This window comes from Bubalus kerabau, chromosome 2 (assembly GCF_029407905.1).
Source record: "Bubalus kerabau isolate K-KA32 ecotype Philippines breed swamp buffalo chromosome 2, PCC_UOA_SB_1v2, whole genome shotgun sequence".
In the NCBI taxonomy this organism is placed as follows: domain Eukaryota; kingdom Metazoa; phylum Chordata; class Mammalia; order Artiodactyla; family Bovidae; genus Bubalus; species Bubalus kerabau.
In genome coordinates, this window is record NC_073625.1 from 109,981,049 (window position 1) to 109,997,669 (window position 16,621).

The 16,621-nt window shown below is 42.2% G+C and overlaps 1 long non-coding RNA gene across 12 annotated transcripts in view; it reads right to left on the reverse strand.

Moving 5' to 3' along the window:
* LOC129643557 (uncharacterized) overlaps positions 1-16,621 on the reverse strand; it is a 192,871-nt gene that overhangs the window by 150,204 nt on the left and 26,046 nt on the right. Inside the window, exon 4 of one of the 12 annotated variants that reach the window (XR_008710379.1) lies at positions 15,582-15,698. The exons of the other annotated variants lie outside the window; for them this stretch is intronic. This is a non-coding gene — a long non-coding RNA (uncharacterized LOC129643557). The remainder of the gene's footprint in view (positions 1-15,581; positions 15,699-16,621) is intronic. 12 annotated transcript variants of the gene reach the window in all.

The window sequence follows — 16,621 nt, forward strand, 5'->3', positions numbered from 1 at the left end:
TACTACTCAAGATTTCTTATTAAGAATTGACTCATACAGTTACAGAAGCTGAGAAGTCAGCAAGCTGGAGATCCAGGAAAACTGATGGTACAGTTCCAGCCTGAAGGCAGAAGAAGATCAATGTCCCAGCTTGAAGACAAGCAAAGAACAAATTTTGCCTTACTCGGGCTTTTGTTCTATTCAGACCTTCAGCAGAGTGGATGAGACCACACTGGGAAGGATAATTTGCTTTACTCAGTCTATCAGCTGTGATGTTAATCTCATCCAGAAACATTCTCACAGGCAAATCAAGAATAATGTTTAACCACTATATGGGGATGTCACAGCCCTCTCAAGTTGACACATAAAACTGACCAGCACACACGCTAATGATACAGATGAAGACCTAGGTTGGTATTTTGTCTATAATGACACTAGATTTTGCAACTACTTCCCTAACATCCCTCGTAATGCTTCACTCTCAAACACAGGAGATCTAGGAAATGCAACCATGGGAGTCCAGCAAAACCTTTGGAATACAAAATGTTTGGAGAACTTATTTTTGTGAAGAATTTATTTACCAAGGTTCTTTCAGGGAACATCAACAATCTGAGCTCTTAAAAATCATCATAAATTGATTGCTCCTTCTAGCTTTAGGTTCATAACAGTATTTTTCTTCGATCTGGGCCTGATCTTTATTCCCTCCCTCAGTTTTAGGGAACTCTTGGTTTTTAAAAAATATTTGAAAATAAGTCTGTAGAATTTGGATTCATAGAGTAAATGTCAGCCAAGGAGCATATAGAAACTCACTCCATGTTGAGATCAGACAATATGTGGAATGATATTCTCCAGATGAAGGCTGCACTGCTTGTGTTCTTAAAGAGCTTAGAATTTATGGGGGACAGTCTCATGAACGACCAACTAGATTATGTGACACAATGAAGCAAGTGCTAACCTGAGGCACAAAGCACATCTACAAAAGAACAACTCATTCTGCATGGGAAGACGAGAGAAGGACTTCGGATGTGGGAGTGGAGCACTGGAAAGAATAAGGAAAGAGGACTTTTGGGGGGGCTGGTGTCAATACGAGCAAAGTGCAAGAATGTGAAAGTGTAACACAGAGAGAAATGATCTCTGTGACACAGGACACGGAAATATTTGATGGGAAACAAAATTGAAAAGGTCATTTGAGGTGAGAGCAAGGAGGATACAGCCCAGGACCTGAAGAGTTCAGAATTTCTTCTGTAGAGAGTGAGGACCTAATGAAAGTTTGGGGATGGGGAGTAAAACGAAGTTGGCTATTATTCAGAATCTCTGTGTCTGGTAGGGAAGAAACTCTAGGCACTTGAAATTACTTGGAATGGACAGGAAAGCAAGAGAAACATGATAAAATGAAATGAAGATCACTAGTTAGAATGTGTACTAGTTTTCTGCTACTGTGGGAAAATTTACCACAATCTAACAGCTTGTAATCAATCTGATTTCGGTGTTGACCATCTGGTGATGTCCATGTATAGAGTCTTCTCTTGTGTTGTTGGAAGAGGGTGTTTGTTATGACCAGTGCATTTTCTTGGCAAAACTCTATTAGTCTTTGCCCTGCTTCATTCTGTATTCCAAGGGCAAATTTGCCTGTTACTCCAGGTGTTTCTTGACTTCCTACTTTTGCATTCCAGTCCCCTATAATGAAAAGGACATCTTTTTTGGGTATTAGTTCTAAAAGGTCTTGTAGGTCTTCATAGAACTGTTCAACTTCAGCTTCTTCAGCGTTACTGGTTGGGGCATAGACTTGGATTACTGTGATATTGAATGGTTTGCCTTGGAAACGAACAGAGATCATTCTGTCGTTTTTGAGATTACATCCAAGTACTGCATTTTGGACTCTTTTGTTGACCGTGATGGCCACTCCATTTCTTCTGAGGGATTCCTGCCCGCAGTAGTAGATATAATGGTCATCTGAGTTAAATTCACCCATTCCAGTCCATTTCAGTTCGCTGATTCCTAGAATGTTGACATTCACTCTTGCCATCTCTTGTTTGATTACTTCCAATTTGCCTTGATTCATGGACCTGACATCCCAGGTTCCTATGCAATATTGCTCTTTACAGCATCAGACCTTGCTTCTATCACCAGTCACATCCACAGCTGGGTATTGTTTTTGCTTTGGCTCCATCCCTTCATTCTTTCTGGAGTTATTTCTCCACTGATCTCCAGTAGCAAATTGAGCACCTACAGACCTGGGGAGTTCCTCTTTCAGTATCCTATTATTTTGCCTTTTCATACTGTTCATGGGGTTCTCAAGGCAAGAATACTGAAGTGGTTTTCCATTCCCTTCTCCAGTGGACCACATTCTGTCAAATCTCTCCACCATGACCCGCCCGTCTTGGGTTGCCCCACGGGCATGGCTTAGTTTCATTGAGTTAGACAAGGCTGTGGTCCTAGTGTGATTAGATTGACTAGTTTTCTGTGAATATGGTTTCAGTGTGTTTGCCCTCTGATGCATATCTGACCCAGATAATCACGATGGTGTGATCACTGACCTAGAGCCAGACATCCTGGAATGTGAAGTCAAGTGGGCCTTAGAAAGCATCACTACGAACAAAGCTAGTGGAGGTGATGGAATTCCAGTTGAGCTATTCCAAATCCTGAAAGATGATGCTGTGAAAGTGCTGCACTCAATATGCCAGCTAATTTGGAAAACTCAGCAGTGGCCACAGGACTGGAAAAGGTCAGTTTTCATTCCAATCCCAAAGACAGGCAATGCCAAAGAATGCTCAAACTACCACACAATTGCACTCATCTCACACACTAGTAAAGTAATGCTCAAAATTCTCCAAGACAGGCTTCAGCAATATGTGAACCATGAACTTCCAGATGTTCAAGCTGGTTTTAGAAAAGGCAGAGGAACCAGAGATCAAATTGCCAACATCCACTGGATCATAGAAAAAGCAAGAGAGTTCCAGAAAAACATCAATTTCTGCTTTATTGACTATGCCAAAGCTTTTGACTGTGTGGATCACAATAAACTGTGTAAAATTCTGAAAGAGATGGGAATACCAGACCACTTGACCTGCCTCTTGAGAAATTTGTATGCAGGTCAGGAAGCAACAGTTAGAACTGGACATGGAACAACAGACTGGTTCCAAATAGGAAAAGAAGTACGTCAAGGCTGTATATTGTCACCCTGTTTATTTAACTTATATGCAGAGTACATCATGAGAAATGCAGGACTGGAAGAAACACAAACTGGAATCAAGATTGCCGGGAGAAATATCAATAACCTCAGATATGCAGATGACACCACCCTTATGGCAGAAAGTGAAGAGGACCTCTAAAGCCTCTTGATGAAAGTGAAAGTGGAGAGTGAAAAAGTTGGCTTAAAGCTCAACATTCAGAAAACGAAGATCATGGCATCTGGTCCCACCACTTCATGGGAAATAGATGGGGAAACAGTGGAAACAGTGTCAGACTTTATTTTTCTGGGCTCCAAAAGCATTGCAAATGGTGATTGCAGCCATGAAATTAAAAGACACTTACTCCTTGGAAGGAAAGCTATGACCAACCTAGATAACATGTTCAAAAGCAGAGACATTACTTTGCCAACAATGGTTCGTCTAGTCAAGGCTATGGTTTTTCCTGTGGTCATGTATGGATGTGAGAGTTGGACTGTGAAGAAGGCTGAGCGCCGAAGAATTGATGCTTTTGAACTGTGGTGTTGGAGAAGACTCTTGAGAGTCCCTTGGACTGCAAGGAGATCCAACCAGTCCATTCTGAAGGAGATCAGCCCTGGGATTTCTTTGGAAGGAATGATGCTAAAGCTGAAACTCCAGGACTTTGGCCACCTCATGCAAAGAGTTGACTCATTGGAAAAGACTCTGATGCTGGGAGGGATTGGGGGCAGGAGGAGAAGGGGATGACAGAGGATGAGATGGCTGGATGGCATCACTGACTCGATGGACGTGAGTCTGAATGAACTCTGGGAGTTGGTGATGGACAGGGAGGCCTGGTGTGCTGCGATTCATGGGGTTGCAAAGAGTCAGACACGACTGAGCGACTGATCTGATCTGATCTGAACAGCTTGTATGGACACATATTGATTATCTTAGGTTCTGTGGGTCAGGAGTCCAGGCCCAGATAGCTCCTCCACGGAGGTCTGACTAACCTGTCTTTGAGATGTCAGCAGGGATACGGTATTATCTGAGGGATAAAGGCAAAGAATCTGCTTTCCAGCTCAGGTCGTTGGCAGAAGTTAAATTCTGGTTGCAAAATTGAGGGCTTCAGTTTCTTGCTGGCTGTTGTCTGGAGGTCATTCGCAGCTCCTAAGGCTGCCCAGAGTTCTTTAACTCCTGGGGTTTCCCAACTTGATCACTTGTCTCCTCAAAGATGGCAGAGAGTCTTCTGTGTAACGTAATCACATACACTCCACCATCTCTGCTGTATTCCATTGGTTGAAGCAAGTCTTAAGACCTATCCCCTAATAAGGGGATACTAAGAGGCATGAATCACAGGGACCACCCTGAGAGTCTATACCCCATATATGCTACTGGCTTGAAACTGGGCCGAAACTATGAAAATTAAAGATGGCCGATAGTCGTATGTTTCCTACAGAGTCTATAGACAGATTCTGGAAGGTAGGTCGAAGACACAGAAGTTGCCAAACATGGACATGCCAAGGAGATATGGTTCAATGGTTTACCGAGCTAAAGAATCCCTGAGAAACCTGTTAAAGGTGCAGATTGTCAGTAATACTCCTAAATTTTAATTATATGAAGACCAGGGAATCTGCATTTAAATAAGCATTCCCACTGACCCTGCACTAGGAAATGCCAATGTACCGGGAAAATGGGAAAAGAGACAAGTTCATTTAACTTCAGTTCAGCAAATAATCATTGAGCATGTGATGACATACCACCAGTCAAAGACCAAAAGACCAATCTGCCTTGAATAAACCGAAAGTCCAGTGGAAGAGACAGACACATGCATAACATGAAAAGGAAGCACAGGGCAATGTGGTAGCCCAGGGAGTACCAGTGAGCTCAGTTTCAGAGGGCAAGAAGCAATGCAAAGTCTACCCATAAGGACTGTCTCCCAAAAATAGGAATAGCTAATATCTACTGGGCCCTTATAATCTATTAGTTTAGAAGAACCATATCACTTAATCCTTATAATAACCCCCTTTAGGTAGGTACTACTATTTTCCCATTTTATAGATAAGTAAATGGAGATTTTGCAAAGCTAAGTAATTTGTACAAGTCACTCAGCTAGAAATGTGCGAATGTGATAAATCTGAGCTCTTAACCATTACACTCTACAACCTAAGGAGAATCCTAAAGGGTCCATGAAAACTTCCAAGATAAAAATGTTAAAAGGGAAGGATGAAAGGAAAAACAGATATTGCAAGTGAGGCATAAGGAAATTACTCTGTAAAACAAATTTTTAAAAACAGTCTAAGTTTGCTCAAAAAGTACTTAAGTGAAAAAGTTGTATTTGTAATGCATTTAATGTATTGTAATAAGAATGGAAGTTATTCCCATCAGGAAAAGATGTATATTTTATGTAAGAAATCATTTTTGTCAGCAATAGTCAGACACTTATAGAATGCTAAAGGATCACTGGGGAGAAAGACAGGAAAGACCTTAGATATGGATGCTCAGTTTCAATTAAGTTTGTTTGTTTGTTTGTTTTAATAATGGTACATTGCTATGGTTTGTTTCTCTCTAGCTGAAGAAGGGCCAAGTAGATAAAAGTTTGTGTTTTGTTTTGTTTTTTTAATGACTGTTAACAGAACATCTTATCCCCTTGCTTTAATTGAAAAAAAAAAAAAAATAACAAAAACTGCTACAGAAAAGCCTCTGGTAGGAAATGCTTATTCTGTTAATTCTATAAGTACCTTTAACTACAGAAAGGACAGCCCAGAAAGGCCCCTCACTCTGGCAGTGAGGCCAGTCCAAGGTCATGTTCTGATCAGTACTGAATTAGAAAGAATATGCTGATCTCAGTCTAAGGTCTACAGTTTCCTTAAAACTTGCTTCAAATTATATTTTCATGAAATGGAGAAATAAGCAATCCATATCTGTCCACATCTAGACAGTTTTTAAAACAGCATCATATTAAATATTTTGGTATTCAGAACAATGTCATATGAATTGTAAACTTTAATCATTCTGAACCAGCTGGGCTAGGAACTCATGGTGTCCAGGTCACTGTTTCAAGATCTTGTATGACATGGAGTCAGCTGCTGAAATGCCAGGTATAGCTTCTAAATAAAAAATACTTGGTTATTACAATGGTATTTCTCAATAAACCTCTGGCTATTGCACAGAGTTTTGTGGTTGCTGCTGTGGTAGTTTTCATGTTCAGCCCACTATAATCCTACCACACATGGTCAGTAGATATATTGCACTAAATGCAACAGACTGTGGGTGTAACAACCCCTCTACTGGTATAGGTCTATTCAATGAAACAAGGTTAAAGATCATTGAAGATCATCTGCTTGGATTTCAGAGCAACTGTCAAATTGCTATAAAATGTCGAAATGCTCTTGGTTTCTGTATTATCCTCACCAGAGACTGGAAACAGTTCACATACTGGCTCCGGTCTAGAGATGTCACTTTAGAAGAATCTGTATAGATAATTCCTCAACCATAAGAGTTACTTTCAGTGGCCATGAATACGCCACGAGGTGAGATGAAGGAAGAAAAGGAAGACCACTGAGTGAAGACAGAGTGAAGTTTCCCTTTGGAGAGGAAATATGGCTGAATCAATACTACCTGTCAGCACAGCCAAGCAGAATTCCAGCTCTGTGAGAAGGAGGTCCCTCTCCCAGGCCTCCCGTAAGCAAACACCAGCTCCAGGCTGCAGCAAACACACTCTAAGTGTCTGCAAACATAGGGTCCCATGACCAAATCCACGAGGAACTCAAACATATGTGAAATGGTTTTAGGCTCACTGCCTTCTTTCCCAAGCTGGCCTGGCCTGCCCCCAAAAGAGAATCAGAAATCACTCAGCTGTAGAAATGTGTTTGAAAGCACCTCAGGGGAGCCCCCATCCTTCCCACAAAACTGAATGTTTCAGGAAAAAACTAAATTCACTAAGACCTCCTCGATTTCATCCTATATTTTATCATTTCTGAAATTGGCATGTGTGTTATATAGCCAATGTGTATCCTTAATGCAACAAGTATTCCACTTTTTGCTCCTGTTTTTGTATTTAAATTGATATTTTACAGTTAATGGTATTTTTGAAAGGGAGGAAATTAGTTATACAATTCCTTTCTTATTTTAGGACTTCCCAGGTGGCACAGTGGTAAAGAATCCACCATGCCAATGCAGGAGACACAAGAGATTCAGGTTCCAGCCCTGGGTCTAGAAAATGCCCTGGAGAAGGGAATGGCTTACCCACTCCAGTATTCTTGCCTGGAAAATTCCATAGACAAAGGAGTCTGGTGGTCTACCGTTCCTGAGGTCATAAACAGTCAAATGCAACTGAGCATACAGTCTTGTTTTAGGGAAGTATACATCAAGAAAACAAACGAAGGCCCTGGTCGGGACATTTGACAGATTTCAGTAACAGTAAGACCTCATATTTATTGAGATCTTGCCATGTGTCAGCTATGTAACAGCTTCACCTATATTAACTCATTTAAACCTTATAATGATCTTCTATGGTTGGTGATCATTTTACAGATGAGGTAAATAAGGCATAGAAAGGTTAATTTTTTTTCCCCAAGATCATACAGCTAGAAAGCTTGGAGCCAAGGTTCAAACTGATGGTTCAAACCACTGTTGATTGCAGACTTCCCAGTGAAATTACCTAATCAATTTACTGATAAAGCAAAGTTGAAGTTCATTACTTAGTATACTAAGGAAGAATACTCCCTTGACAAGACTCTTATTTTCAAAGAGGGATATTTATGAGGTTTGGGGTCTAGTTTAAGGCAAGTAGAGGTTGGATTCAGATTGGCTCAACTTCCTGACACAGTTATTGAGGCTTGGTTGACACAGCAAGGAAATGGTTGCAAGAGTCCTAAAGCATCAACAGCAACTTGATGAGTTTGGTAAAGTGATTTATATCGTCCTAAAAGGGGGTTATTTACTCCGCTGAGAGAGACTTGAATTGTCTTTTTTTTTTTTTTTTCATATAAATGGATTTTTCAGAAAGCTTCTTAACCAAATCATAATTATTTGCAATTTCCTGTTCCTGGGCAAGAGTCTCCTGAAATAAGGTCATTTTAATATGGACAGTAATCTGAGTGGCTTGCAGATGGTTTGTGTTCTCACCAGGTGGTTGCCACACAGTGTGGACTGAAATGAGTCCCCTCCAAATCCATATGTTGAAGCCCTAATCCCCCACCCCACCCCACCCTACTCCCCAAAGTGACTATATCTGGAGAAATTTAGATTAAATGAGGTAATATGGGTGAGGTCCTAACCAGATATGATTGGTGGCCTTAGAAGAAAAAAACAAAGCTATTCTTTTCTCTCCCTCTTCCTCACTCTCTCTGCGTGTCTCTCTCCCCAATGCTTTCTCCTTCTCTCTCTCTCTCTCTCTCTGCTCCCTTCCTACACCCTCCCTCTCTCCACACCTCTCCCCATGTGCCCTGAAGAAAGGCCATGTGGGCACACAGAGAGAAGGCAGCTATCTGCAAGCCAAAAAGAGAGATCTAACCCAACCATGCTGGCACCCTGATCTCTTTCTCCAGAACTGCGAGAACATAAATGTCTGTTGTTGAAGTCATCCAGTCCACAGTGCTTTGTTATGGGCAGGCAAGCTAGCTAACACATCACCTATACTCATAAACATTCACTTACACAGCCTCAGCTTCCCTTGCTGAGTGGCTGCAAGAATCCAACAGGATGGTGTATGTCAAAATGCCTTGTAAGCTGTGGAGTACTGTGTGAACATTAGCTCGCAGCATTGCTAATAGTAGAGGTCCCTGAGGTTACCAATTTCTGGAAGGCTCAATCCTTGAGCCACAGCTTAATGACATGGCTAAGCAAAGCAACTGAGCCTAGCAGTTCTTTGAGGCAAGACTCACCTTGGGTTAATTAGAAAGGAAGCTTGGCAAAGGGACCGAAGAACAACTTGGCACAAGGAAAATCCACATTCTCTGTATTCCTGACAAAATGAACACCCAGCTGTGAATTTATTGACTCTCCCTTAAGAAGTTCTAATGGAATAAATTTTGCCTTCTTGGTGCCTGCTAATTAGACAATTATTTAACTCTGTTTCTTTTTTAATGATTCTCTGCTGTTGTTTGAAGACTTCTGTCTATTATTTGTAATAAAATCCTCTGTCACATTTTTTGCCTCATTATCCTTAACAAATAGTGCATTCCCCAGCCCCAATCCCTGGTTCCCTTAGTTCTTCCTCCCCCAGCACCTCCCCAGTCTAGAGCTCCCAGAGTTTCAAAGACCAGCTGTTATCATTTTGTTGACTGAGAGATTTTTAGAAACTTCTATCAGAGGCACAAGGCTCCATGGGGGGCTGTTGAATTAAATATCAGTTCTTCAAACAGGAATTAGCTCAGAGAACAAAAGCAGCAGGAAGACAAGGGACAAATACAGGCAAGTTCTGAAGTCCTCCTACTCGGTGGTCTGCAAACTGGCCCTCTCCCTTCCTCAGCACGCCAAGACTGGAATTCCTAGGCCTGTGGCCCCACTTGGCCATGGAGAGTCACATACCTTCTTCCTAGGGTTGGAGACCAAGCCCAGCCCCGTCACAGGGTCACTCACTTTTTCATCAGAACATGAGTATGTTCAAAGAAGATGACCCTTTTCACCACCTCCTGCAGTTAATCTCATCTGAGCATCCCATTCACCTGAGCATCCCAAAGCTTCTCTACAAAACTGCTATTTCTTCAGAGGAGAGAAGAGAGAATAAGTCAAAGAATGAATATTGGCTGAGCCCTGCTACTGACTAGCCTTACTATTTCCATATATGCCTGCCATGCAGATATGACTTGCCTATCCTCACACTACAGAAACAGGGCACAACAGTACAGACACTAGATCCTTGCTACTCAGAGCATGGCCAAGGTTGGCTTCACAAGTACGAGACCTGTACCACCACACAGGGCCCTTCACTCACGATGACCACAGCTGATTTGGTCCTCTGCTGACTCGAAATGCTTAATAATTTTACCCTTCAACTTGCACTTTGTAAATGAAATCCAATGGGATATAGAGTATGCTCACAAACTGAGGAGATACAGCAACACATATATTTACCCATTCCGTGATACCCCTTCAAATGTGATGTTTGAGGTACCTGTAAGCACCAGGTTCCAGTGGGCCCCCAGTGGAGAAATCCAACAAGGCTCGAAGCAAGTACAAGGTGACCGGGTTAAGTCCATGACTGAGCAAGTCAGACTGCCAGCAGCAGAAACCACACTTTCCTTTGTACATGGATCTACTTTGGAAATGTTAACCTAAGAAACACAAACTACCGAGGAACCACATCTTCATATCTTTCCTTACATCACATCACATCCCTGGGCTAATCAGCTACTTATGCCAAAAATGATAATGTGGAAGGAAAAGGGAAGACAGAGTTAGAGCAACCCATAGGTCTTCCTGCATTGGTCTAGTCCTTCCATACCCATCAGGAGAGGAAGCAGACAATGCTGTGAACTGTGAGTGCACCAAGAAGTGAAGTATCAATAATTGACATAGATGAGAACAAAATATGGATGCATGCATGAGCAATGGAGCTGAACTCTGTAATTCTGGTGATTCCATATTTGAGTCAAATGCTCTTATATTTGCATTAAAAAGTGACACTGCACAATTTAAAGCTAAATGGCAAATTTGTAAGGTTTCACTGGCATACACAAGGTCCTTGGCATTGAACCAAGCCTGCTGCTCAAACTGCAGAACAAATAGTCCCACGTCTGCTCTCAAAGGCTGCCCCGAACATACCTTCCCTCGTCCACAAGACAGTCTTTTATATCCACAAATATACACCATATCACTAACCATTTGTTCTTCAAGCTAAATAATCCCATGTCCTTTAAATGTTTCTTTTTACTAAGTTCTCCTAAAATTATGTTTATACGTGGTCTTATATAATACATATTTTTAGTTCACGTGAACAGAATTGTGCAATATCTCATTCTGCTTCTCAAACAGGAGGCCTTAAGAGCTATGTGAGTGTCTATGTGCACCGCTTAGCTTTTTTTCTGTTGCCATGGTTTCTCCTCAAGCTCTCCGCACCTCTCCTACACCCCCAACTCTTCCTGACACCCATGTACTCCTCTTTTTTACACGTGCTCCCATTCATCCATGTACCTTTAAACAGCGGTACCCAGAACTGAATATCCTCTCACCCACTGTCAACACTTAGGACACTGGAGAGGCATTTTGAGGGGTATATGGTCCTAGATTCTCACAATAGTTACCCATCAGTTGGGTCTTCAGTCGTAATGACAATCCCCCGTTAAATCACTTACCACTGGTGGACATTTCCCTCCTTCTCAGGCTAAATAAGCCTGTAACGTGGGAAATACTGTCTCTGAAATAAGCTAATTCTGCATTCTATCTCAGTGTGTCCCTTCTGCTTACAGAAATGCTTGTGGGGTTGTTAAAGGTAATCTTATTAAAAGAGACTCAGAATATTCAACAGAAACCTTGGAGAGCATCTAGCATGAAGTGCCTGAAGAGGTGGGAAGAAACTCTAAACATTTTATGCAGAAAAAAACCGAGGTCCAGAGGAGCTCAGTGACTCGCCCAGGGCCACAACTCAATTACAGCCTCAGAGCTGAGTCAGAAGCCCCAGGTGTCCCAACTCCCGGGCCAGCTTCCCCAGCCTCTGGGCGGGCCCTGCGCCCCGCAGCACAGCAGAGGGCTATGAGCCGGAGCCCACAGCTGCCATCCTCTCCCCCGCCCTCTGATTCTCTGAAAGCAGAGCACACAAACCCAGTCTGTACTGGAGGTTCAGAGCTACAAAGCCTGCATTATTTAACACCGACTTTAGCTATCTGGGATAGAGAATAAATAGCACTATAATAAAATCCATAAAATACACCAAATTGGATTTTTTTTTCAGGGATGCCTCCAAGCACAAGTTGGTAATCAAAAGGTTTTCTGAAAGACTAAAAATCGTGTTTGCTGTGTTGAAATTTCCCTGAACCTTAAGAACATCCCTGCTCCCCATCATCTACTAGCTGAATACTTTAGGCAGAGAGGTGTGTGTTACTCTAAGTCAGAAGGAAAAAGGACATTTTCAAAAGGCCTGATGAGGAATGCCTTCTCCAAAGCTTTAGAAGCCACAGCCACCTTAGGCTATGAAGGTCTTTAGCCCTCAAGGACTCTTCATGCTCTCCGGGCAGCAGCAGTCAAGGTGGCAGAAGAGAGAGTAGATGCCCTTGACACCAAGGTGAGAGAGTTAGCAGTAACTGCGAGTGGCAGTGATCTTTGCTATCCTTTTATAGATACTTGGGTTTGCAGGGCTGTTAATACTGAAGCCTCCTTGTTCCTCATAAGGCAGCTGCTGCTGCTGCTAAGTCGCTTCAGTCGTGCCCGACTCTGTGCGACCCCATAGATGGCAGCCCACCAGGCTCCTCCATCCCTGGGATTCTCCAGGCAAGAATACTGGAGTGGATTGCCATTTCCTTCTCCAATGCATGCATACATGGTAAGTCACTTCAGTCATGTCTGACTCTGTGTGACCCCATAGACAGCAGCCCACCAGGCTCCTCTGTCCACAGGATTCTCTAGGCAAGAATACTTGGAGTGGGTTGCCATTTCCTTCTCCAGTTCCTCATAAGGACTCAATCATAATTCAAACATGTGACCAGGTGATGATTGTAAAGTTTAGGAGTTGAAGGAGCCCTGTGGTCCATCAGTGTGGGGCAGCAATTAGCAATGCCCCCCAACCAACATGATTTCCTGGTTAATCTAGTATGTTGAAAGAAAGCTTCCAAGTTCAAGAAGGTTTCATAAGCACACCCACTCACCTCTCTTCCAACCCAATTCTTACTGAAATAACTAAATGATATTGGTTAAAGAATGAAATCATAACAGTGACAGCATAAAAAAGAAGAAGAAGAGAGAGTGATTAGGGCATCAGAAAGTGTGAGGATGTCCTGGAAGCAGAAGGTGGGATGGGAGGGGTCTCACCACCTAAACACCAGACATAAGAGATGCTGCTCCCGGGACAAGCTGGAGACAAGCCTAGCACTTTGGTGTCAATGAACAGCAGAGAGCAGGGAAGGGCTCTGTGGCAATCAGGTGAATTACCTGAAAAACTCTCTAGATCAACAAGCTAGCAAAGTGCTGACTTTGCTCTCAGGTATCACAGAACACAAAGGACAGAACCTCTGTCTGCTGGGGTGAAGCTTTATAACTATTCTCACAAAACTGAGCAGTTATCTGGATAAGGGTTGATGCGTGGGTGTTTGTGCAGAAAGGAGAACAAAGTCTCATGTATGTCTGTATTTCACATAGACCCTAAGGAAAGGAGGAGAAGGGGGGATCAGAAAAGGAGAATGGGAGGAGAAAAGAGCTCTCCTTCGGAATGTCCTCCCTTCTAACTTCAGCCACTGTGGCCCCTCACAGTGCCCAGCATTCGGCCCACCCACTCACACATTTCCGTCCCACAAGAGAAAGTCCTGTTGACAGACACCAGCACAACCACAGAGGAAACCACATCAGGAATACACACTAGTTAATCTAATCAACCCAGCCCTTCACCACACATCTTAACCAATAACCAGGACTCTCTAGACATCCGAGTGAAACCTAGAGAAAATGCAGCTCCACCACAGATACTAAGCCAGATAACTGACTCAAAAAGAAACAGGTATTCCAGGAAGCACACGAGGACTGAAAGAGATCTAATTAGCATGCCCTGTGATAGCTGAAAGGGCTTCACATCTCTGTAAAACAAGACAGGTGTTGATCCAAAAGATGAAGAAAGAGCACCCCAAAAATGGAAAATGTGAAAGGAAAAGTTAAACGATATGGGTGATAAAAGTCAAGAAGTCCAACACCTATTTAAGAAAAGCTCCAGACAGAAAGAGAAAACTGATACAATCCTTGTGGGGAAATAAAATAGAATGAAAGAAAATTTTCCAAAGTTTGAGACAGACAAGAATCTTCAGATTAAGCAAATTCTCCCAAGTGCCAAGTACAATTAGTAATAGAGCTCAATGAAATTTCAGAATCCCAAAGATAAAGAAAACAAATCTTAAAGGTTTGCCAAGAGAAAATAATCACTTATAAAAAAAGGATTAAACAATATTTTCAGTGTTTTATTTATCCAGCACTTATATGGCACTGAGTTTGGGCTTCCCAGGTAGCTCAGAAGGTAAAAATTTGCCTGCAGTGCAGGAGACCCAGGTTCAGTCCCTGGGTTGGGAAGATCCCCTGGAGCACAGAATGGCTACCCACTCCAGTATTCTTGCCTAGAAAATTCTGTGGACAGAGGAAGCTGGTAGGCTACAGTCCATGGGATCTCAAAGAGTCGGACATGACTAACTAACACTTTAACTTTCACGTAGCAGTTATTAAATCCCAGGCCGTTTTCTAAGCATTTTAAAAAGAATAATTCCTTTAGTATTAAAGTATCACAATTCTTCTCATCAATAAACCTGAGTACTAGGACACAATCAACTAATATCTTTATAAAGTTGTTAAAAAAAAAAAAAAGAACGATTTTTAAGGCCAGAATCCCAGACGTATTTAAAGCAACAATCATAAGTTGGGCAAAATAAAGGCATTTTCTGACATTCATTGTTCAGAAGATTCACATGCCCCATGTGAAAAAAATACACTAAAAGCTATCTCAACACAATTAAAGAGTGATACATAAAGGCAATATAAAATTTAAGAAACGGTGGCAGCTGACTACGACCTAGAAGAAATGAAGAGAGATGAAATTAAACAATGATCCAGTGGACCCTAGCACTCGGGATATTCTCTTTGGAGCGCTGGTGATTTAGTGACACAGGATGAAACTGTCTTCTTTACGACCAGGCACCAAGCTTGGTGTGACGATGGATAATACATGTGCAATCAGACCACTGCAAATGCTTTTTGGATGGCTAATTTTTCTAATAAACTTATAGTCAAAATAAGAAAAATGTCATTACAGTATAAAGCATTAATGCAAATGAAAAAATACTACTGTAACAAAAATTGGAGAGAGGTAAAGGGAAAGAGACGGGAAAAAATGTAAGAAAGATAAATACCACATCCTTCTGTCAAAGACTCAGCAAATATACTCGAACACTAATAAATCAAGAAAAGGAAGTATTAGTGATAATTTAAGATTATAATAATGAGCATCAGAACAACTAAGAATCAGAAACTACAAAACTAGTTACTGAGAATTTATGGGAACTCTCTGTGTTTTCTGCTCAATTTTTCTGTTAAACCTAAAACTACCCTAAAAAGTAGAGGCTGTTAATTAAGGGGAAAAAATAATTACTTGTGTGGAGTAGGCAGGTGGCCTGGTGCCTATTTCAATTATGATTAATAATATGTTTAACCTTAGACTAAATATCAGCACATCAAAATAGGATAGAGGTTCTTGACAAGTATATTTGATATTTATTATGGCTTTTTTATGGGCTTCCCAGGTGGCACCAGTGGTAAAGAACACACCTGCCAGAGCAGGAGACATGGGTTCGATTCCTGGGTCAGGAAGATCCTTGGAGGAAGGCATGGCAACCCACTCCAGCATTCTTGCCTGGAAAATCCCATGGACAGAGGAGCCTGGCTCTGTAGGATTACAGAGTCAGACATGACTGAAGAGACTTAGCACACACACACAAGGCTTTTTATATATTTGTCTTAAACCCATAAACTTTTTGAAAGCTTATCTGTGTATTATAGTCATTAACACAGAACTTTTATTACTATGCTCAATTGAAAAGGTTACTAGCAAAAACTGTAAAGAAATACCAAGATATGAATAATGATATCCCGTACTAATTTTCAACTTTCACCAATCACCTCATGTGTACACTGTCTAATCAGGACAGGTTTGGGCTAGGAGCCAAGGTCATCTTAGTGCCATCTGCTGCCTGTCTGGCCCTCCTTTAACCATGGCCCCCTGGCTCTGGACGGCCTTCTTAAACCTGGAACCCTTTTCTGGACCCTGCTGGCAATAGCTGCATCCTTCTACACACCTGACTTTCCGCTGCTTGTTCTGAATATGATGGCTCTGTGTTGCCAGGTCTCTGAGCGTCTTTCCTTACAGTGAACAGACCAACCTCCTACATTTTTCAGTGGACTCCTGCAATGGCACCCCACTCCAGTACTTTTGCCTGGAAAATCCCATGGACGGAGGAGCCTGGTAGGCTGCAGTCCATGGGGTCGCTAGAGTCGGACACGACTGAGCGACTTCACTTTCACTTTTCCTTTCATGCATTGGAGAAGGAAATGGCAACCCACTCCAGTGTTCTTGCCTGGAGAATCCCAGAGACGGGGAAGCCTGGTGGGCTGTGTCTATGGGGTCCCACAAAGTCGGACATGACTGAAGCGACTTAGCAGCAGCAGCAGCCTGCCTTTCTGGTTATGGAATCCTACTCTACAACTGCCTGGACTGAGGCTGGGCCCACCTCCGATTATTAGATGAAAGGGGAAAAAAACTGGGAATAAAGGGGTAGATGGAAATTAGGAGAATATTTTTTAAGTGCAGC